Source organism: Nicotiana attenuata, unplaced genomic scaffold (genome assembly GCF_001879085.1).
Source record: "Nicotiana attenuata strain UT unplaced genomic scaffold, NIATTr2, whole genome shotgun sequence".
Lineage (NCBI taxonomy): Eukaryota > Viridiplantae > Streptophyta > Magnoliopsida > Solanales > Solanaceae > Nicotiana > Nicotiana attenuata.
The window spans coordinates 32,351-55,868 of NW_017670340.1; the positions used below are offsets into that span (position 1 = coordinate 32,351).

Consider the following 23,518-nt stretch of genomic DNA (forward strand, 5'->3'; position numbering starts at 1 on the left):
AAATAGGAGCCAAAGGTTTTGGCCAGAACGGAATGTCTTCTAAAAAATTCCGAAGCCATTCAGCTTCTTCACCGGCTTTATCCAACGCTATAAACTCTGATTCCATTGTAGAGCGAGCGATACACGTTTGTTTGGAAGACTTCCAAGATACTGCTCCTCCACCAACAGTAAACACATATCCACTTGTGGACTTTGTTTCTGATGAGCCGGTTATCCAATTAGCATCACTATATCCTTCGATAATCGCAGGATATTTATTGTAGTGCAAAGCGTAGTCTTGGGTATATTCCAAATATCCCAGAACTCGTTTCATTGCTACCCAGTGATGTTTGTTGGGATTACTTGTGAATCGACTAAGTTTACTTATCGCACAAGTTATATCAGGTCGTGTACAGTTCATGATGTACATTAAGCTTCCCAACACACGAGCATACTCCAATTGAGACGTAATTTCACCTTTATTCTTTATGAGATGGTGATTTAAGTCAATTGGAGTTCTTGCACTTCTAAATTCCAAGTGTTTGAATTTTTCAAGTACCATTTTCACGTAATGTGATAGAGACAAAGCTAGACCTTGAGGAGTCCTCTGGATTGTAATTCCTAGAATTACATCGGCAACTCCTGAGTCTTTCATATCAAACTTACTAGCAAGCATGCGCTTAGTAGCTTGAATGTCGGCAATGTCTTTGCTCATTATTAGCATATTATCAACATATAAGCAAACAATGACTATATGATTTGGAACGTTCTTAATGTAAACACATTTATCACATTCATTAATCTTAAAACCATTTGACAACATTGTTTGGTCAAATTTCGCATGCNTATAGACAACAATTGTTTTGTCAAATTCGCATGCATTGTTTGGGCGTGCTGTTTTAGTCCAATAAAGAGACCTTAACAATCTACAACCTTCTTTTCTCCGAACCACAAACCTTCAGGTTGGCAGTATAACTCACAAACCATTAGTAAGGCTTTACATCATTTGATGGATTTGAAGACCCATAAGAAGGCGGCTAACGCTGTTAGCATCGAATTGGATGTAATCTCTTGTTACCGGCGAGTATGTGTCAAAATAGTCAAGACCTTCTCGTTGTCTAAGACTTTACAACAAGTTCTTGCCTTTGTATTTGTCAATAGTAACCATCGTCCTTTCATTTTCTTCTTGAAAATCCATTTTAGAACCTAATGTTTTGTTACCTGGAGGAAGATCAACCAATTCCCAAGTATGGTTGCTCAATTATGGATTTCTATTCCATACTATTGGACAGCTTCTTTCCAATATTGTGCCTCTGAGGAAGACATGCTTTCTTGAAGGTACGAGGCTCATTTTTAACAGAGAAAAGTCAGAAGAATCTGACGAAGAATGAAGTAGATTCCTTTGACGTTTACTTTTCTCGGAATTTTCTTCAATTAAGCATACCATTCTATTATTTCCTCCGAAGTCGTTTGGACTTTTGGTAGGTCACTTCAATCTTCCTTTATACGGATAAATAGTTTTCAAAGACATTCAGCCATTATCTGATTCTATTTATTGTATTAACGTGAATCTCTTGGATTTTTCTGATTTATGAAAACCAGAAAAACCGATATATGCCTTGCTATTGGTTACATATCCAATAAACAGACATCAACCGTTTTTGACCTATCTTAACCCTTTTAGGTTTATGAACTTGTACCGTTAGCCTAAACACCTCCCACACTTTGAAGTATTTCAAGGCTAGGCTTCCTTCTTTCCAACTTTCATAAGGAATGGTTGTGTTTTACTTGAGCGTACCACGGTTGATTATTCGGTTAGCTGTAAGTATAGCTTCCCTCCCGACAATTCTGTGGGGTAAGCCCAGAACTTATTACCAATGCATTCATCATCTCTTCAACGTTCGATTCTTCCTCTCCGCAATTCCATTAATTTGTTGAAGAGTAAAGGGGCAGTTGTTTGGTGATAATGGCAATTTTCCAAACATTATTCTTCAAAAGGAGATTCAAATTCGCCACCCTATTCACTCTTATTCATTTGATCTTTTTTGTTTAGTTGCGTTTCCAACTTCACTCTTGTATTGCTTGAAAGCATCAATTGCCTCTCTTTACGTATAAGTTAAATAAACAATAGAGTAATTCTCGTGCTATCAGTCAATACAAAGATATAAAATACTTTTCCCAGGCGAGATGGTGTTGACTTCATGTGCAAATATCTGTAGCTGAATTATAAGTCTAAAGACTTTGAAATTCCATTCAACGGACTTATTAAGGATGCCCTTAGCATACTTTGTTCCACACATATTTGACATGTTGGGAATTAATGCAATCAACATTTGGCAATACTTCTGATTTATCATCTTTCGCAATGTTTTTTGAAGGTACCGTCGAACCGTAAACGCGATGCCAGTAACACGTGGTTTTTGACTCAAGCAAGTAAGACAGAACATTCACTTTATTGATAGGGAACTGCTATTTAATTTAGCTTAAAAAGGCCTCATTTAGTAACTTTTTCCTACATACAAATCGTTCTTTTACTTAGTCAGAACACTATTAGAACCAAAAGTACATCTGAACATTCTGACAAGAAGTGAAGTTCGACACAGAGATTCTTGCGAATTTTCTGTGAGACATGGAGAACTTGGTTTAGAGTCACTATTTTTTCCCGACGTCATCTTCAAACGCAAATCTTGGCCACTCCTTTCAATTCTGGCTTAAGACGAATTTCCCATGAAAATTTTCTCGTCGGGTCCTGCGGGGGCATAAGCAAGAAAATAATCCTTGTTAGGCACAAACATGGCGGGGTGGGCTCCAGGAACTCTATCCACCATTTCTTTAGGATTTCCTCTACGAAGTTGCATTCAGACACATGGCAACACAAGTTCTCCATGTCTTCAACATTTTCAACCCATGTTTTGCTTTGCAATTTCTTCTCTCTTTTTCTTTTGTACATCATTCTTTAGTGCACGATAATCCACGGGCTTATGCCCAGATTTTCACAGTTGTGGCCCAATTACCTTGAACTTTTTTCCTTGCTTGGTAATTCTTTGGTCCTAGAAGCCTTCTTTATTCCAGAAAACTTTCCGGGGTTTTTTCTGCTGGTGCCTAGCATGGAGCAGGAGCTGAACGGCTTGACGAGGCAGCCACATTTTTAACAGTAGCTACCCGTTCCCGCAACATTTCCATTAGTTTTGGTTTTCATCGCTAGTTTTTTTTGTAAAGTTGGAAACAAAACAGAACTTGGTTACAATCAGTGAAGTTTTGATATTCTTCAAAACTGAATACCAAACCAAACATACAACACGTAACAGTGGTGAAGTTTTTATATACTTCAAACCCGTACGTTTATTATTCCGGTAAAGTTTTTATATACTTTAAACCGGACAGCCCGTACATTTTATTATTCCGGTAAAGTTTTTATATACTTTAAACCGGACAGAACAATTATTGGAGTAGAAAGCACGAAGGCTTTAGTCTCCAAAACAGTATACAAAATATGAATAACAGTTTAATATATGTTTCAACACAGAAACGTTAGTATTAATATTCCTTAAGCTTGTGAGCGGTACTGTGTTAAACCAAAAATCAGAAAAAACTGTTAGAAAAATAAAAGAAACTGGAAAAACAGAAGAGTTTAAGAAATATTCCGAGTCCACAATTTTCTTGTGTGTCCTTAAGGAATTTTAACCCCCTCACACGTTGCCAAGGTAATGGATTAAATCCTCCCAGGATAAAATGGAATAAACCTTCCTGCAACAGTGGCAATACAAACTGCAGGATACCAACGAACTCAAAGAACGGAGCAAAATCACACTTACGAATTTGAGAGAGAGAGACTGCGAATTAGGATGCAGTATATTCAGAAAGAAAGAAGTTCTAGAGTGTTTTTCGTGTGTAGAAAATGGAGCCTTGCCTCAGAATTTATAGGCAATTATCTGAAGAGGTGTCTGGAAAAGGTGCCTTTTCAGAAGAATACGCTGCCTGCCGCGGTTACGGCAGAACCGCGGTCAGAGAGGCTCTCTGAATCTGCCTGCCGCGGTTCAGCAGGGTTCTGGTGTATTTTCAACAGTGATTTGGCATTTAATTAATTATTAAATAATTAAATAAATTTTGTCCAAAAATAATCTTATCGATCGATCATTTGACGAAGCTGAAGCCGAAGCCGAAGCCGAAGCCGAAGCCGAAGCCGAGCGACGACGACGACGGCGCGAGGGTTCATTCTCTTCAACTCCTATTAAGAGCTTTAAGAAGTGATTCTATATATAAGCACACAAATGTGATTGTCTCTCACCAATGAGGGACAAAGTGCAAGACAAAAGTTCACTTCTTCAAATTTTCATTTTTCCCTCCATTTCCAATTCACACTTCTTCTACTTTAAAGCCCAATGGCTTAAAGTCCAACAACATTTACCATAATTTTTTTGAAATTTTGTATAAAAATATACACATATATATATATATGTGTGATAATAAATTTGAAATAGCTACTCCTATAGTCGGTTTGGTTCGTTTTTTTCTGATTAAAATCAAAACCAAACCAAATTTGATCGGTTTTTAAAATTCAAAACCAAAACCAAACCAAACAAAAAAGTATCGATTTTTTTGGTCTGTTTGGTTTGATTTTCGGTTTGGTTCGATTTTTCGGATTTTTATGAACACCCCTAATTTTGGGTGTATTACCAGTTACCTGGACTTTATTTGAATGCATTTCTTGCCTTTCAGTAAGCAACAGATGTAACAAAAAACTTCCACCAGGACCAATTCAACTACCATTGATCGGAAATCTTCACAACATTCTTGGTGATCAACCCCACCAGTCCCTCGCGAAGCTAGCTGAAAAATATGGCCCTAAAATCAGCCTCAGATCGGGCCAAATAACGACGGTGGTAATATCTTCATCAGCCCTGGCAAAAGAAGTTATTCAAAAGCAAGGTTTGGCCTTCAGCAGTAGAACAATCCCAGATGCAATCCATGCACTTAATCATTATCAGTTCTATGTGGAAAAGCCTCCGGAAAATCATGAATACTTATATCTTCGGCAACAGGCTTGATGCAAATCAGCATCTCAGGTATATATAGCAAATTGTCAAGCTGAGTCAAACTTGGGCAGATCAAATGAATAAAAAAGCTCATGGCCTAGCTGCCAAGCTTCCAAAATTTCTTATTTTGAAAAAGTGGTTTTTTTATCAGGAATGCTTTTAAAAAAAATAATAGTTTGTGTTCGATTAATCAATTTTAAGATATATTTTTTTCATTATTAGAGCAACAATGAGTACTTGACCAAGATTTTAAAATGTACTTCGAGAGAGACATTATCTTTTTTCGGTTTTTCAGAAACAGTTATTTCAGATTTATATAATTTCCAACTTCCAAATTTAATTTTTGTGAGATACATTTTTATAAGACGAGTTACATTATTTTGATCCGTTTTGACCCAATCATTTAGTGGATCACTTCGGGGGTCATAATCCAATAAGTTTAAACCTCAAAACCTTTGGTCAAAAATGTTGATTGCAACTTGTAATCTCAGGTTTCGAAAGATCCAAGATTTAATAGCTTATTACCGTCGGTATAGCCAAACAGGGGACGTAGTGAATATAGGACAAGCTGCTTCTGAGACCTCTTTGAATATTGTATAACCAAAAAATAGAAATTTCGGTTAAAGCCTATTTTTAGAAGTACTCGGGTTACTAATAATCAAGAAAAGAAATATTTTTGCAATAAGAAAGGAAAATTAGAATATGAAATAGCAAAGTAATCATTGTAAAACACAAGTAAATAATTGTATTCCAGTAATAATCAGAATGTGTCCATACAAATTACATTTCTATTCCTCATATAGTCATATCTTAGTACAACGTCTTTTACACTTTATGACCAAGTCATTATGAGCATTAATGACATTAATAAAATATTATAATTGGTAATCGTAACTGTTTTGTGAAGAGTATGTAACGTTTGTAATGATTCATGATTATTCATTGAAGACCAATGAACCTGTCATTTTTCCTGTCTTGGTTCATTCCACCGGTGTCTCTTCAAATTATTAAAGAGACTCGAGAAACCGTTTCTTCTCGTCTCTTAGACATTTCGCTCGTACCTGTTAAGACTCACATCTTTTTAAGTACTCTTTTCCAGATGTCACTTTTCTAATGATCCACGTGTCTTGCCATGTCAGCCATATAATTAATTTCACGTGTAATATTTATTTTCTCCAATACAGATAGTCCCCCACTTGCCAATTATTCAGCAATTGAATATTTGGGAAGTGGATCTCATTTAAAGCGGGAATTTTTGCCGTCATTTCTCATATATCATTATACCTTCTTCTGAACTGACGCGTCGCATGTCACTTCCTGTAATACCCCGCACATTCGAATTAGGTATGAATGAGTTAAAGGAGTAGTAAGGTTATATTTTGGACATATGAAGTCCCATCGGGATGATTATGGGTGAAAATAGTTGTTTTGGAATCAAGACGGAGAGTGAGGTGCATAAGATTTGACAAAATCGACTAAGTTTGCGGAAGGTCCATCTTCCAGCAGGTTTTACTGAAAATTTGTAAGGAATTTTGGAAAACTTAAAGCATGAAAGTTGTAGGCCTTTGAAATAGCTTTCCAACGATATATTGTGGAGCCCAAACGGAGCTCTGTGCAAAAAGTTATGCCCATTTTACAGAATGGTATGCAACCACCGCGGTCCGCCGCGTTTTACCGCGACCGCGGTGGCGAGGCAGTGTTCCAGCGATTTACCGCGGTCGGGACCGCGGCCGCGCCAACCGGGACGCGGTGGACGACTTGGGAAGTCGTTTTTTTAGCCCTATTTCGTCCTCCACAGCCCCACAACATGAAAACTTGCTCTAGAAAGTAAAGCTCTCAAAAACCTAACTCCTTAAGGGTCCCTCCACCACCCAAGGTAAGTTCTAATGGTGATTCTAACTTAATTTCAAATTTCCAACATCTTATTAACATGGGTAAACCCTCCATATCATTAGATATTCGATTGGGACATCATTGTTGAGAAAAGAAACCCTAGAACTCGAATTCAAGAAGTGAATGTCAAAAAGGTAATATCTTCACCCTCTAGTTGATTCTATCATTGAATTAATGATTATAGACTCTATTTCATGAGATATGAGTTGATAGATTTGGTAGAAAAGCATGATCGGTGATAGGTTTGGGTTGTTGATTGGTTATTATTGGTTATGGGTGTTGATTACCTTATGGGTGATAAAGAATAATGTTGTTTATAACCATTTGAGACTTTAGAATTTATTTAGGAGCAAGAGAATGGGTTATTGGGTGTAGAAATACCATTAATAAGGACTATGAAGATTTATGCCACCAAGTGTTTGAGAAGATGCCTAAGTAACCAAAACATGAGTATTTTTACTAATATGGAATCCCTTTGACTTGTATTGATATAGATTAAAGTTGAAAGGGTTGGAGAATGTTGTATTACGCTCAAGAGCAGGAAGTTAAGGTATGTGAGGCTAACTCTCTATGTTTGGGAATGTTAATGATTCTCCCTAGACTACGTTTCTTTTATGATGTTACTAATTGCCTCAGAAATATAGTTAAGCCTAGTTCCTTGAATAGTTGTAGAGCTTCTATTCTCTATCTTCGTAACTCGCTCATGACTTTCATTCTGAACGTTGTGAGTTCAGTGCGTATTCAATATAGACTTGGGTTTGATGCCCCGAGTCTTAGTATAGATTACTCAGTATGCCATATACAGTTGAAATTTCAGTATTCATAATCAGTTCAAGAACACATGTCTCAGTCTAGTCCCATTCCGTATTCCAGTATTATGTAACCTAATATGATCCAGTATTCTAGTATTATGTAACTCAGTATGATTCGGTATTCCAGTATAATGTAACTCAGTGTGATCCAGTATTCAAGTATCATGTAACTCAACGTGATTCAGTATTTCACTATCATGTATTGCAGTTTGATTCTCAGTTCCTGAATGTTGAACACCTGTATTTGGGCCTGAGGCCGTAGTTTATGCTTTATGCATGTTTGGGCCTGAGGCCGTAGTTTATGCTTTATGCATGTTTGGGCCTGAGGCCGTAGCTTATGCTTTATGTATTTTTGGGCCTGAGGCCGTAGTTATGTATACGTATACTTGGCCTGAGGCCGTAGCATGTGCACATATATATTGGGCCCGAGGCCGTAGCTTATTCAGATAAATAGGTTGTTCATCATTCAGAAGAGGGAGTATTCATATCCTTACTTCCTTTGTTCAGTTCTGTTATCAGTTATCATTTCAGTTATCAGTTATCAGTTCAGTTATCAGTTATCAGTTATCATTTCAGTTATCAATTATCAATTTAGTTATCAGTTATCAGCTATCATTTCAGTTTCTGTTTCAATAGTTATCATTTCAGTATCAATTATCGATTCTCAATTATCAGCTCAATTTCAGTTTCAGCATTTATAATTCTTTCTTTCAGTTGCTTCACATACCAGTGCAATTCAAATGTACTGACGCCCCTTTTGCCCGGGGCCTGCATCTCACAATGCAGGTAATAATTTACAGGTTGACGATTCAGAGCGCTAGGACTCTCGTATCAGCTGTTTGGTGATGCCCAGTTCTTTCGGGGCATTATCATTACCTTACAGTCCTAAGTATTTTCAGACAGTCAGTGTTTTCAGTATTTCATTAGAGGCTTCATAGACTAGAGTAACAGTTAGACAGAGTCACATACTTTTCATATTAAGCTATGTTGGCTGCAAATATGTTTCAGAATTGTATTAGTATTTTCGCACTTTGATTTATATCATCTAGATTTTTAGTATATCAGCATGTGTTAGTTTATCTTCCGCATTCAGTATGTTATGATACCACATGTTGATTCAGCCAGCCAGTTGGTTCGCTCGGTCATATGTAGTCAGGCACCGAGTGCCGTGTTACGTCCAGACCCAGGTTCGGGGCGTGACACTTTCATTTAATGCATGTAGCACGTGGTGGTCATCGAATGGATCTGCAACTCTTCAGCGGATTCTAGGGCTTTTTTACGACTGCATCAATCACGAAGTGATAGTTTTCATGATGATGTTTCCATCACTACCTTTTTTGCATAACGGTTGCTTCTCCATATAAATACATCTTTTGTCTTTACTTTCACGAAAAAAATTTCTTCAGTGTTCTTTGTCCACATCCTGTTCTTCAATACGTTTTACTTCTTCATACAACTATGTCTTCTTCAAATCCCGATCCTCGTAAATTCCTCATTGTAGACCAACTTCCCCCTTCTTCTGCTCCTACTAGAAGTAAGAGAGGTGGTAGGTTGCGTAGTTTAGGGTCAGTTTCTGTACGTGGCTCTTCTTCTCAACCTAGTTCTACTCCTCCATCATCTTCTAGAACTAGGGCCTCTTTTTCACATAGATCTTCTGTTAGAAATAGAGATTCTAGTGAACCAATTCGTGAACCTTCTATTGATGAGATCATCCCTGCTGAACTTTCTTTCTATTCTGATAGGGAATCGATTAGGAACCAAGTCACTTCTATGACTTCTCATAATCGTGCTGATGTTTACCCTTCCCAGATTACTGAAGGTTTGATTTCTGTTGTGCGTAAAGACTGCCATTGGAAATTTGACTTCCCAATTCTGGTTCCTAATGAGAATCAAAGGATCACTTCTTTTAAAGTTGGTTTTTCTTTTGTGTATACATATCCCTTCACATTAGGTTTTAGGCCTCATATTGACCCAATTATCATTGAATTTTGCCGTTTTTTTATGTGTGTTTAGGACAGATTGGCCCTATCGTATGGAGGGATGTGGCATGCCTTATGTATTTAGCAAACTGGCTCAGTTACCCTTCACCTTTTACCATCTAATTCATCTTTACTCTCCCAAATTATTTCGTCACGGGGTTTTTATTCTCGTGGCAAGAAGTAAGAGAGTTTTTGTTAGCCCCGAGGATGATAAAGATCGTGGCTGGTATGCCCGATTCGTTGCCGCTCCCACAAGTGGGTTAGTAGGTGAAGAAAACATGCCCTTCCCTGAGAAGTGGAACTTTGCACGTAAGTTTTTTCTTTCAATCTTTTGTTTCACCTCTTTTTTGTGAAGAGCTTGTACTTCTCGTAACTGTTTTACTTTTCTTTTTCAGCAACCATAGGAACCGTTAAGGAGATTCCTGATTTCCATGGTTGGGTAGAAAAATTATTAACAGTTGCTCCTATGGAAGTAAGGTCCTGGAAATACCTTTCAAACAGATTTGGAGGGAAAGCTAAGACTCACGGTAACTTTCTCTTTCACTCTCTTCTTTATTTTTGTTCTTATCTTAGAACTTGTTAACCCTTTTCTTTATTAGGGTTTCCCATCCGGGGTGTGAGTGTTGAATCAATTAATGCTTCAAGGCTCTCTCTAGAAAAAGCTCAGGAATAATCTTGCGTTCTTCATCAAAAAGAAAATCTGATAGGCCACAGGATTCCGAAGATGAAGAGGAGAGGGATGAAGGCTATTTGGTTCGTAAGCCATAGGCTAGAAGACGAGTAATTTCAGATGATGAAGCTACTTCTCCTCCTCGTTCTATTTCTATGTTCGGGCCTGAAAGTGCTACTTTAGTAAGTTATGATGAAGAGACGCCTGTAGCACCCCGTGACTCTACTGAACACCTTTTTTCTCGTGGATTTGATGATGAAAACCTTAGCTTTATTTCTGAGGAAGTGCCTCTTACCTCTTTTCCTGTTTCTACTCCAAAAGAACCTTAGTTGCCTGTGCCTACTATTGTCGCTACTGCTCCGCCCATGGCTATTTTGACTTCTTCGTCCGTTCCTACTGCCACAACTTCCCGTACTGAAATTGGTTCTTCTAGTGGAAGCAGGGCAATGAAACAAGTTACCATTGAGATTCCTGCAGATGGTAACCTTTTGAAGAAATCCGGCCAGGCTAACGTGTGGTTGAAACCACTGATAGGCCCAGTTGAGAAGTCTAATCTAGAAAGTCATAGCTCTCTAACATGGATAAACAATATTGTGCATTCATCCTTGAAGGTATAAACCTCGCCTTTTTATCTTATGTGATTTTTCTTTTACTAGTATCACATTTCTTTTTCTCTCTATGTAGATTAATCTCATCGGTATGGAGATGATGAAAAGGATTGTCCATATACAACAGCTGATGAATGACAATCATACTGAGGCAGATAGTTAGAAAGTGCAGTATGAGAGTCTCCAACTCGAAATGGAAGTTTTAGAGGAAAACAAATGTACCTTGGAGCAGCAAGTAAAGGTTATGGCAGGAGAATTAGCGGTTGAGAGAGCCTCTTCTAATCAGGCGGGCAAAGACAAGACATTCTTAAGTCTTCATTTGCTGAACAACTTTCTAAAGCTACTGAAGAGATCAGAGGTCTGAAGGACCTATTGAATCAGAAAGAAGTTTACGCTAGTGAGCTTGTTCAAACGCTCACCCAAGCTCAAGAAGATCTCCGAGTGTCTTCAAACAGAGTTCGGTTTTTGGAGAACTAACTTGCCCACCTGCAGGCTTCTTATGATGCTGCCTTAATTGAAAAGGAAGAACTTAGGAATGAGATTGAGCATTGGGAAAGAGATTATGAAGCTCTTGAGGATAAGGCTGCCGTTGAAGTAAGTTGGGCTTTTTTTGAACACACGCCATGATACTTTAATGGAAGCAAGCCGGGAAGGCTTTGACTTAGTTACTGAAATTGCAAAGATCAAAGAGACCATTGAGAAAACCCAATAAAGCCAAAGCTTTCCTTCACCCGTGACTGACATTCCTGAGGGTGATGAAGTTACTCCTGGTGAGGCTGCTATTCAATCTCCTTCCGCTCAAGTTACTCTTCCTGCTTCTGATGATGCCATTTTTCACCCTACTGGTTCAGATTCTGCCCCTCAGTGAAAGTTTAAGAAAATTTGAAGTATTGTTTTATTTTTTTAATTGGTGGAACATTTGGAAGTTTACCCCTGGTCCCATTTGGGGTGATGTTTTGGAAGATCTTGCCCCTAGTCCGGTTCGGGGTTTTTTGTAAAGACAATTAGGTTGAGACCAAGTTCATACTTTGTTTTAACCAAGTTATCATGATATTATAAAGTTTTTTGTCCAACTTTCATGACATCTTTATTTTGAGATTCTGTTTTACTCTCTTAGTGGTTTGCCCTTGCCTTTTTCTTTATAAGTTTGGGGCTTTATTTTCTACTTAGTTTTAATGCTTGGGTTTTTGTTTCACCCTTTGTTATTTTAACTTTTGCATTTAAAAATGCTTTGCTAATTTCGTGACTTTTTGAACAAGCACGAATTATAAAAGAGGGCCCTTTTATATAAGACACTTAACGAAGAAGACGTCTCAACTTCATAATGGTGTAAACATACGAAAGAAGAAATAGGAACACACATGTTTCTTTGAATAACTTTGAGGAAAGTTTTGTCTCATTTGAACTTTCAAACTAAATAATATTTTACATGTATTTAAGTATCATATATAACTTTTTCGTAACTGTTTTCTTTATAACATATTTGTAAAAAATTCGAGGGTATATCTTGGCAACCCATGACTAAATATTGCCTTTAACCTATACATCTGTAAAATTTTAGAATTTGCATCCACGAGTGTATTCTTCATAGGTTTTTGAATCAGGCTTGCATTTTTGGCTCTTGATTTTGCTCTAAACTTTCAATTTGTTGGGTAAACTTTAAGGCTTGACTTGAATTCTGATTGTTCCAATCTTCTTTGCCTTCCTTATATATAAATAGTCCCCCAAGTGTTTGAGCTTTAAAGTATGAAATCTCGAGCACTTGATTATTCCTTCCATGCGGTCCTTTTCCTGAAAAGGAAAAACATACGGGACTCGGAGGTATAATTTAGATGATGACTACTTAACCCTTTATATTTCCATCAGAAAGGTTGTAACCCTAGACCGGGAATTATGTTATTTCGGCGTGTCTTTCAGGTCTAATATCATCATTTGGTGCGGGCTAGCTTTTTGCCTATCATCTAAAATTGTTAGTATAATTTTAACTGTACAAAAATAAAAATCGTAATTAAGGGATACCTGACCGTGGGTATTTCCTTTCCATAGAAATAGTACTTCTTCAGATGAACAACATTCCAACTCGAGGGTAGAACCTTGCCATCCATGGTTTCCAACTCTTATGCACCTTTTTCAGCAATACCTCGAACCTTGTAAGGTCCTACCCAATTTGGAATCAACTTTCCTGCATTTGCTGCTCTTGTGGATTGAAAAACTTTCTTGAGTACGTAGTCCCCAATATTGAAGTACCTAAGATGAGCTTTCCGATTGTAACATCGCTCAATAATTTGTTTCTGCACAGCCATCCTTATTAAAGCTCTTTCTCTCCTTTCTTCAAGCAAATCGAGATTTATTCGCATCTCCTCCTTATTTGACTCTTCGGTTGCTCGGGTGTATCTCGTACTTGGCTCTCCTATTTCAACTGGAATTAAGGCTTCAGCACCATATACAAGTGAAAATGGTGTCTCTCCCGTACTTGTTTTTACTGTTGTTCGGTAAGCCCACAAGACTCCAGGTAGCACTTCTGGTCACTTACCTTTCGACTCCTCTAGTCTTTTCTTCAAAGTTAATAATAATAACTTTATTTTTTGATTCAGCTTGTCCATTGGCCACATGATGCTAAGGTGTTGAAGTAATCCTTTTAATTTGTCAACTTTGAAAGAATTATGTGATTTGTGCACCTACGAACTGCGGGCCATTATCACACACAATTTCTTTTGGAACCCCAAACCGACATATGATGTTTCGCCAATTGAAGTCTCTGACCTCTTTTTCTCGTAGCTGTTTGAAGTCACCTGCTTCTACCCACTTAGTAAAATAATCAATGAGCACTAATAAAAATCGTACCTTTCCTTTGGCTTGTGGTAGTGACCCACGATATCCATCCCCCACTTCATAAAAGGCCACGATGCAACAACCGGATGTAATAACTCTGCTGGTCGATGCATGTTGTTACCATATCTTTGGCACTTGTCACATTTGGCCACAAAATTTTTGGCTTCTTCTTCCATTTTCGGCCAGTAATACCCTGGTCTAATTAGAGTTTTTACCAGGGATCTTACTCCTGCGTGATTTCCACAATGTCCTTCATGTACTTCTCTCATCACATACTCCGTTTGAGAGGGTCCGAGACACCTTGCTAAAGGATCACCGAACATTTTTCGATATAAATTGCCTCGATCAGAACAATAACAGGCAGCCTTTCGACGGACTGCCTGAGCCTTTTTCTTATCTTCAAGTAGTATTCCGTACTGCAAAAAATTGACGATCTCGTTTTTTCAATCCCAGGTTAAATTATTGAAATTTACCTCGTTTTATCTTGGTCGAGTGCCGAATGAAACAAATGTATTACAAAAGCATTTTCTTCATTTGAAGAACGAACTTCAGGAAAATGCCTGCATTTGCATAACCAACAAAATCTTGGCTATATTTGTTAGAATAAACAAATCTACATCAAGTATTCCTTTTGAAATATAACACTAATTGTATTCCAATATCTCCACATTGGAATAAAACTATATCTCGCTAGCATATTGTTATACTCACGGTTCTAGCCAGATATATTAGTGCACCAATTGCACTAGACACAAAAATAAATCATGTACGCCATGATCGCTCTAATCTACATAAGAATTTGCCGAAGCTTTATTTAATGAATTTCTTGGGAACCTTAATATGCTTCAGAACGATTTAAATCCTTCAAGGATTTTCATTATATGCATATCAAATGTATTGTTAGACCAAAATCTGAAATGACTCCATTCACCACAGGAGAACATGTCTCCATATAACTAATACCAGGATATTTACGAAAATCTTATGCCACAAGTCGTCTTTATGTCTATCGTCTTGATTTTTCATTTCACTTTTTGCACAATGGACTATCCGTCCAATTTCATATTTTTCTGGTGAAGTCAATTTTCATTGCGTATTTTTCATTTGGCAAATCATTTGTCTGTCCAAATTCCATGACAGATTTGAGCTCAAGATCCTCGTCAATATTAATAATATTGAGCGCTACATTATATCAACAATATCGTTGACGATCATTTTATATCGGTTCCATCGTTACCCAATAAAGATATAACTTATTGAGATCTCTTTATCTCATTATTTTCAGGTACCTGAGCCTCTCCCATGAAGTCTTATGAAGTGTTATGCCATGGTGCTCTTATAAAACATTTGCCTCCTTATTATGACCATCTTGAACATTTGCTCCTCTCCTTCTTCAAGGAGTTTTATCTTTGGAACCGATTAGTCTATTATGCTTCATGCGTTCCATAGACTATGTCCATCATGGACTTTATTCTATTTGGAGCATTAGTAGCTGAAATATGACATTTAGTTTTGGGTCAGCAAATGCGCATGGCAATTTTTGCAAATGAATTATCACATGAACTTCAAATTAATATTTTCTTGTACGAGGATTTAAGTGTACTCATATAATTCATTCCATGTATTACTTTTTTCAGCTGCTCATTTTCTCCTCATAATGTTGGGATCACCAACACATATCCCCAACCTTCTTTGGGGACCAATCTTTGTGCATTGTGGTGACACAATTATATCATATAGTACATCCATATTTCTAGATGAAATTATTTGGTTCCTGACCTTGAACCAATTGTGATGGGGAGAATGTATCATAACTTGTTGGCTAGATGCGTACAAGTGCTGTTGTATATTAAATAATACACTTCATACAAAATTTCTATTTGGAGTTTTGTTCTCATAACCAATGGTTTAGCTAGGAGGCATACAATTTCTACTAAACCAACTTGGATTTAAACCAGCATTATCATCACAATTTACATTCTGGAATTATGCTCTAATTTGAGCAAGCAACCTTGCAAAAGCCAAATTGCAAGTTGATAATCAACGCACATGCGACCATACAATAGATGCATCTTTCAAAATTATATAATAGTAAATGGCCATCTCAGGTGACTGGGCCCATATATATATATATATATATATATATATATATATATATATATATATCACCTTTTATTCGTTCTAGAAATCAAGGAATTCAATCCCAACCTTAGCTGGTATATCATGAGAATAAGCAGCANCACCTGGGTTCTTCTGAAACCCTAACCCTTCGAGGTTTTTCCGATTCTTTTAGATCCGTTGTATATCAGTGTTTTCTCTAAGCTTTTAAACATTTTCTCAAAGTTCTTTCAAAACTTTACCTTCAGAGCCTTCATCTTTTTCCGATTTAGGGTTTCGTTAAGTTATCCTTTAAAGTTTCTCTGATCTTTAGCATGTTCTACTGTGTTTCGCATGTGTGTCTTTTACTGTGTTTCTATGAAGAATCTTATATTTCTTCAATATATGCCAATGTGAATTCTCATTCAATTTTCACATCATAATTGAACCGGGATGGCCAACCGGTCATGCCAACTGATATTTATTTTAGTAAACATCTAATTTACTATGGCATGTGATTCCATCATCATGCTTATAATTGTGTAGTACAAATAGAAGAAAACCGGGTAACCTTTTATATTTACCTAGTGTGATTATAGTAATATGAATATATTTAATCTTTCTTTCATTTATAGTCTCAAATGCCAACCACTTTGGCTAATATATTTGAAACTCAAAAAATTTCTTTTGAGCTTACTAAAATATCAGTGTCTTTAACAATTTCATTCATCCGGATAGTAACCAATTAGTTCTTCTTGAGCTCTTCGTTAATTTTATACTACATGATCTTTTGTCACACCATCCATATGGTGAATGTCTCCTTCACGAAAAAATTATATCATAATAATTATCATGGTCAAAATCACATAAGAAAAATCAGTCTTGCTTTACTTTTTCCTTTAATAACTTTATATAAGGTACGACAAAATATTTTTGGCGTACCACATATACGCGACCAATGACATAGTCATGTAACCACATTGTAAAATTTATTATCTTTATTTCTCTCAAACTTCCCTTAGAGGTGAGTTGTGGTATTTATCCAACCATACATAAGCACATTATTATGCATAATTTTTATCACATAAAGTATATATTTTCACATTCATCTTCAGGAATGAGTCTGCATTTACAATGCTTATCACAAGTCACAATTTCAAGTAATGGATTATAATCATGTGAGCGTGTCTCGTATTAACAGACCACATCGATACATATTTTCTTCACCTTTGAAGGATTATTTCGAGAACCCTTATTCTTCTCCTTTTAACAATTACCATGATGATTATTATTAGTTTGATCTTTGGCGCGGCTATGTTCATTGGTCAACCACTTGTCTTCATTTAGACTTATTATGCACCGCTATCACATTCACTTCAAGAATGGAGCAAATCAAATGGGACAAACTTCATATTTTTTTTATCAAAAGCATAATATTTATTTGCCTCAGTCATCATTATATCATTAGTATGGTGCATTGCGACACAAACCCAATGTCTTACCCATATAAAGGCTTATAGGCTATATTAGTTGGAACTCGAACTCAACTCTTACAATCATGGAGAATCAGGATTCAAAACCCGATGTCTTATTCTCATGGTGTAGTGGACTTGAATTTACCGCTTTACCCTCAATCAATGGCATAATAGGCTAAACAATATTGAGATCAACTATCAAGCCTTAATTTTAATCACATTCCAAGAAAGTTATACACAACTAATTTGCAACTTATCAAATCAAATTTGCTTTCTTAAATAAGTGTACAAATCTCAAATTAGCGTAAAGCTTTATCAATTATTTGTAGCATCTATATGAAATATAGACTTATGAAATACAACTGTTTATGGTCAGTACATTTCTTCTTAATTCTATTAGAGTTTAACTGGATCATAAAATCATTGTCATAATATTTATTGAGCATCTCTAAAAAAATATTGTTGTTTTCGGGATATATCTGCCTATTAGATTTGATTTAACACCATAGACTTTCTTTCACTCACTTCAACCAAGCAATTAGTGAATCAATTTATCAATAGTACAACATATAGGTAACAACACGTATATAGTACAAATACTTAAATTCATCATTTATATTACCTGAAAAGTGACACTATAGGTAACAACTTACCAATTGTAACTTGTGCATCATTCATAAAAAATACTTAAAAATGGTGAGCCAGTAGTGAACATCAAGTAGGCCATGGATACTCGAAAATACCTCTTCTAGTAGTCATACTAATCGATGCTTGCTTATTCAAATGATACGACCATAAGTTATGAAGTATACTTACTCAATAGCTGGTTTGTTTTCCGAATTTCAAAGAAATAATTGATCAACCTAGATAAAAATGTGAAGTATTTCTTGTTTTCTTTATGATAATTTATGCTTCTAATCAGTATGACCAAAATATATTTTTTCCTTGCTATCACAGTAATAAGTAGCACTCACAATACGTTAAATATTTGATAGTTTCTAACAAAAAATATTTATTGCTTACTCACCTGATGTGAAGAAAGACAAAGCATAATGTTTACCTTTTCTTCTATTGGCAAAATGGGCACGTCATAACGACACCAGACAACTGTCAGTGTAGAATCAAATTAGAAAAATCAAAATCGAGCTCATAATAGTTTAGAGACCGTGCTAATAACGTGTTAAGAAACTAAATCAAAATAACAATATGAAATAAGAAAATAGACAAGAATATAGAGAGCAAGAAATGAGAGCTTCTTATTTCTTTCAAGTGTGTTGCAAAATAACTTCTCATCCTCTATTTACAGTACTACATAGAGGTATACCAAAAGAATTCCATAAATATGCCATTAAGCATTTGAGATCATGGTAGAAGATCATGGGGGAGGTGTGAGAGTTACAATCATAACTCCATACGTATTAGAGTAGTGAGAGTTATGGAGATAATGGAAAAGAGTAGTGGGTATTACTCATTTGGTGGTTATGGACATCCACCGTTATTATATTTTATAACAAAAGTTGTAATATGTGAGACCATGTTAAAAACTAGTAAATTTGTCCGCGCTTCGTGCAGTCGCTAAGACATACTAAATAATTTTTTAAATGATTTGCTGGTTTATAACAAATTTAAACTACAGCTATTTTTGTGACAAAGAAAACACCTAAAACAACATACATCTTGGTTAATTCATAAATTTGCTTTGGTTAGCATATATTTCTATACAATTTATAGTTAATTATATATTACTAATGAGTTTGACCTTTCCTTTGGCCCTGATCGCTCTTAATCACCGTCTTTAAATTAATGTTGTTTTATGCATAGTAACATCCACAAAAGGGAAAATGAAATATGTTTAAATTAATGTATAATGTTTTTCCGTTATTCAACTGTCCTACACAAAAGAGATGGATAAAAATATGCAATTACACTCCTAAAGTCTAAATATAGATAAACTCATGGACTACCTTTTATACTAAGAACTTGTGAAGTAGTGGAAAGAAAAATCTGAAATTTTCTTTTTTGGCATGTTCATAAGCAAGAAAATATTTCTACATCTACTGTATCATGGGCAATGTTGCAAGTGATTGCAACCAAAGTATGAAAGTAGCATAAAATACTTTTTTAATTTCAAGATTGTGAAAAGTCATGAAGGCAAAATATCCAAAAGCTTGACACCTTTCTTTTCACATAAAAAAATCAATACTTGTTTTGTGTAAACTATTGGTATGGTCTGATAACAATAATGGTATCAAAGCACTAGGTTGCCTAGGTCTCACAATTCACCAACAAGCTAGGTAGAGTCTGAGAGATCGGTACGGAGACGTCTGTGCTTATCCCCTAGAGGCTACAGAGTTTAGGAATAACTTCACATCTATTTTTCTCTGTCGTGAGATGAACTTTTACTCTGTTTTTTTGTAGATGGCGAGAACACGTGCTTCTTCATCCGCTGATCAGCAGCCCGAGCCCCCAGTGGCAGCTCCTACGAGGGGCAGAGGCCGAAGTCGTGCCTAGGGGCCGAGGCAGGGGCAAGGCTCAGTCCAGAGCAGAAGCACCAGTGGCAGAGCCTCAGATAGAGTTCGAGGAGGAGTTTACGGCCCAGACAATTCCAGCGGGGCCAGCTCAGATCCTAGAGGGGTTCATCGCTACCCCGGTACTTCAGGATACTCTGGTCTGTCTAGCGGGCCTTATGGAGAGTGTCGCCCAGGCAGGCTTACTTCCTGTAGCACCAGCCGTCTCTCAGGCTAGGGGAGGAGCACAGACTCCCGCTACTCGCACTCCGGAGCAGGTGGCTTCTCAGTTTCAGACTCCAGTAGCTCAGCCAGTTGGAGTAGTTCAGCTGGGTATCGTAGCTCAGACCGGTGATGGAACAGCTATGTCTGCTGATGCTTTGTGGAGTTTTTCAAGTTCACCAAGCTATTCACTACTACTTATGGTGGTACAACCTCAGAGGATTCCCAGGACTATTTGGACAGTTATCACAAGGATCTTTGGAACATGGGGATAGTGGAGACCAATGGGGTCGACTTTGCTGCTTTTTGTCTGTCAGGTTCCGCCAAGACTTGGTGGAGGGATTATTGTTTGGCTAGACCAGCTGGGTCACCGGCTTTGACTTGGGATCAGTTCTCTCAGCTATTTTTGGAGAAGTTTCTTCCTATCACTCAGAGGGAGGACTATCGGAGGTAGTTTGAGCGCATTCAGCAGGGTTCTATGACTGTCACTCAGTACGAGACCAGATTTATTGCCTTGGCTCGTCATGCTCTTATTATACTTCCCACTGAGAGAGAGAGAGAGAGTGAGGAGGTTCATTGAGGGACTCACTCAGCCTATTCGATTGCAGATGGCCAAGGAGACAGGGAGCGAGATTTCTTTTCAAGATGCGGCCAATGCGGCCCGGCGAGTTGAGATGGTTCTATCACAGGGGAGTGGTCAGGGGTCTGACAAGAGGCCTCGTCATTCGGGTAGATTCAGTGGTGCCTCGTCTGGAGGCAGGGATTCTTTTGGTAAGGGCCATCCTCCCAGGCCGTTTCATTCAGCACTTCAGGCTTCTTAGGGTGCTCTAGGTGGCCGTGGTTCTCATATACAATATTCGGATCAACTACCCTATAGTGCATCACCAGCTCCTATCAGTGCACCTCCGCTCCAGAGTTATTAGGGTGATTACTCAAGCCATCAGGGCCAGTTTCAGGGTCAGTAATCCTAGCGGCCGAGGACTTGTTATACTTGTGGCGATCCTAGGGACATTGCTAAATTTTTCCCTCGAGCCTCGATCAGTTCTCAGCATCAGGGTTCTCATGCTATGGTTCAGGCACCGGGTGTTCCGCAGCCCGCCCAACCAGCTAGAGCGGGTTTTGGCAGCTAGAGGTTGAGGTGGAGGTGTTAGAGGTGGAGGTCAGGCCGTTAAAGGTGGAGGTCAAGCCGTTAGAGGTGGAGGCTAGCCAGTAGGAGGCCGTCGGGGATATAGTTTAGGGTGGTGGGGCCCAGCCCCGATGTTATGCTTTTCTAGCCAGACCTGAGGCTGAGGCTTCCGATGCAGTTATCACAGGTACGGTTTTAGTTTGCAGTAGAGATGCTTCAGTTCTATTTGATACGGGGTCTACATACTCCTATGTGTCATCTTATTTTTCTACATATTTGGTTATGCCTCGTGATTTCTTGAGTGCTCCTGTATATGTTTCCACACCGGTGGGTGATTCCATAATTGTAGATCGTTTCTATCGCTCGTGTGTGGTTATTATTGGGGGTCTTGAGACCCGTGTAGATCTCTTACTTCTGGATATGGTTGATTTTGATGTCATATTGGGGATGGATTGGCTGTCACCTTATCATGCCATATTGGATTGTCACGCCAAGACCGTGACCTTAGCCTTGCCGGGGTTGCCTCGATTGGGGTGGAGAGGGATTCCTGGTCATTCTACCAGTAAGGTCGTTTCTTATATGAAGGCTCGGCGTATGGTCGAGAAGGGGTGTTTGGCTTACTTGGCATATGTGCGTGATTCTAGTGCTGAGGTTCCTTCTATAGATTCCGTGCCAGTTGTTCGTGAGTTTCCAGAGGTTTTTCCTGCAGACCTGCCGGGGATGCCCCCGATAGGGATATCGACTTTTGCATTGATTTGGCTCCGGGCACTTAGCCCATTTCTATTCCGCCATATCGTATGGCCCCGCCAGAGTTGAAGGAGTTGAAAGAGCAGTGCAGGACTTGCTTGATAAGGGCTTCATTAGACCTAGTGTCTCGCCCTGGGGTGCGCCGGTATTGTTTGTTAAGAAAAAAGATGGATCGATGAGAATTTGTATTGATTATCGGTAGTTGAACAAGGTCACCATCAAGAACAAGTATCCATTGCCGAGGATTGATGATTTGTTTGATCAGCTTCAGGGTGCCAAAGTGTTTTCGAAGATTGATTTGAGATTTGGCTACCATCAGTTGAGGATTAGGGCATCCGATGTCCCTAAGACCACTTTCCGCACTCGGGACGGGCATTATGAGTTTTTAGTGATGTCGTTTGGGTTGACAAATGCCCCGGCAACATTCATGGATTTGATGAACCGAGTGTTCAGGCCTTATTTGGATTCCTTCGTGATTGTCTTCATTGACGACATTATGATCTATTCCCGTAGCCGAGAGTAGCACGAGCAACATCTTCGAGTCGTTCTTCAAACTCTGAGAGACAGTCAGTTGTATGCTAAGTTTTCGAAGTGTGAGTTTTGGTTGAGTTAGGTTGTATTCGTGGGCCACGTGGTATCAACAGAGGATATTCAGGTGGATCCGAAAAAGATAGAGGTAGTCAAGAACTGGCCTCGACCCACATCAGCTACAGAGATCCGGAGTTTCTTGGGTTTGGCGGGTTATTACCGTCGGTTTGTGGAGGGGTTTTCATCTATAGCAGTCCCGATGACCAGGTTGACCCAGAAGGGTGCCTAGTTCAGGTGGTCGGCCGAGTGTGAGGCGAGCTTCCAGAAGCTCAAGACAACTTTGACTACGGCACTGGTGTTGGTATTGCCTACGGGTGCAGGGCCATATACAGTGTATTGTGATGCATCTCGTATTGGACTTGGTGCGGTGTTGATGCAGAACGGCAAGGTTATTGCATATGCTTCGCGGCAGTTGAAGATTCACGAGAAAAATTATCCAGTTCATGATTTGGAGCTAGCAGCCATTGTCCATGCGCTGAAGATTTGGAGGCATTATTTATATGGCGTGTCATGTGAGGTGTTCGCAGATCACAAGAGTTTACAGTATTTGTTCAAGCAGAAGGAGCTCAATTTGAGGCAGAGGAGGTGGTTGGAGCTTTTGAAAGACTATGATATCACCATCTTGTATCATCTGGGGAAGGCCAATGTAGTGGCTGATGCTTTGAGTAGGAAGTCAGCCAATATGGGCAGTCTTGTATATATTCCGGTCGGTGAAAGACCGCTTGCTTTGGATGTTCAGGCTTTAGCCAATCAGTTCGTGAGGTTGGATGTTTCTGAGCCCAGCCGTGTGCTAGCTTGCACAGTCGCTCGTTCTTCATTATTTGAGCATATCCGAGATCGGCAGTATGATGATTCTCATTTTCTTGTCCTTAGAAACACGGTGCGGCACAGGGGTGCCAAGTAGGTTACAGTTGGAGATGATGGAGTTTTGAGGATGCAGGATCGTA

General features: G+C 38.4%; 1 pseudogene; it reads left to right on the top strand.

Moving 5' to 3' along the window:
* LOC109238091 overlaps nucleotides 1–23,518 on the top strand; it is a 36,533-nt pseudogene that overhangs the window by 4,784 nt on the left and 8,231 nt on the right.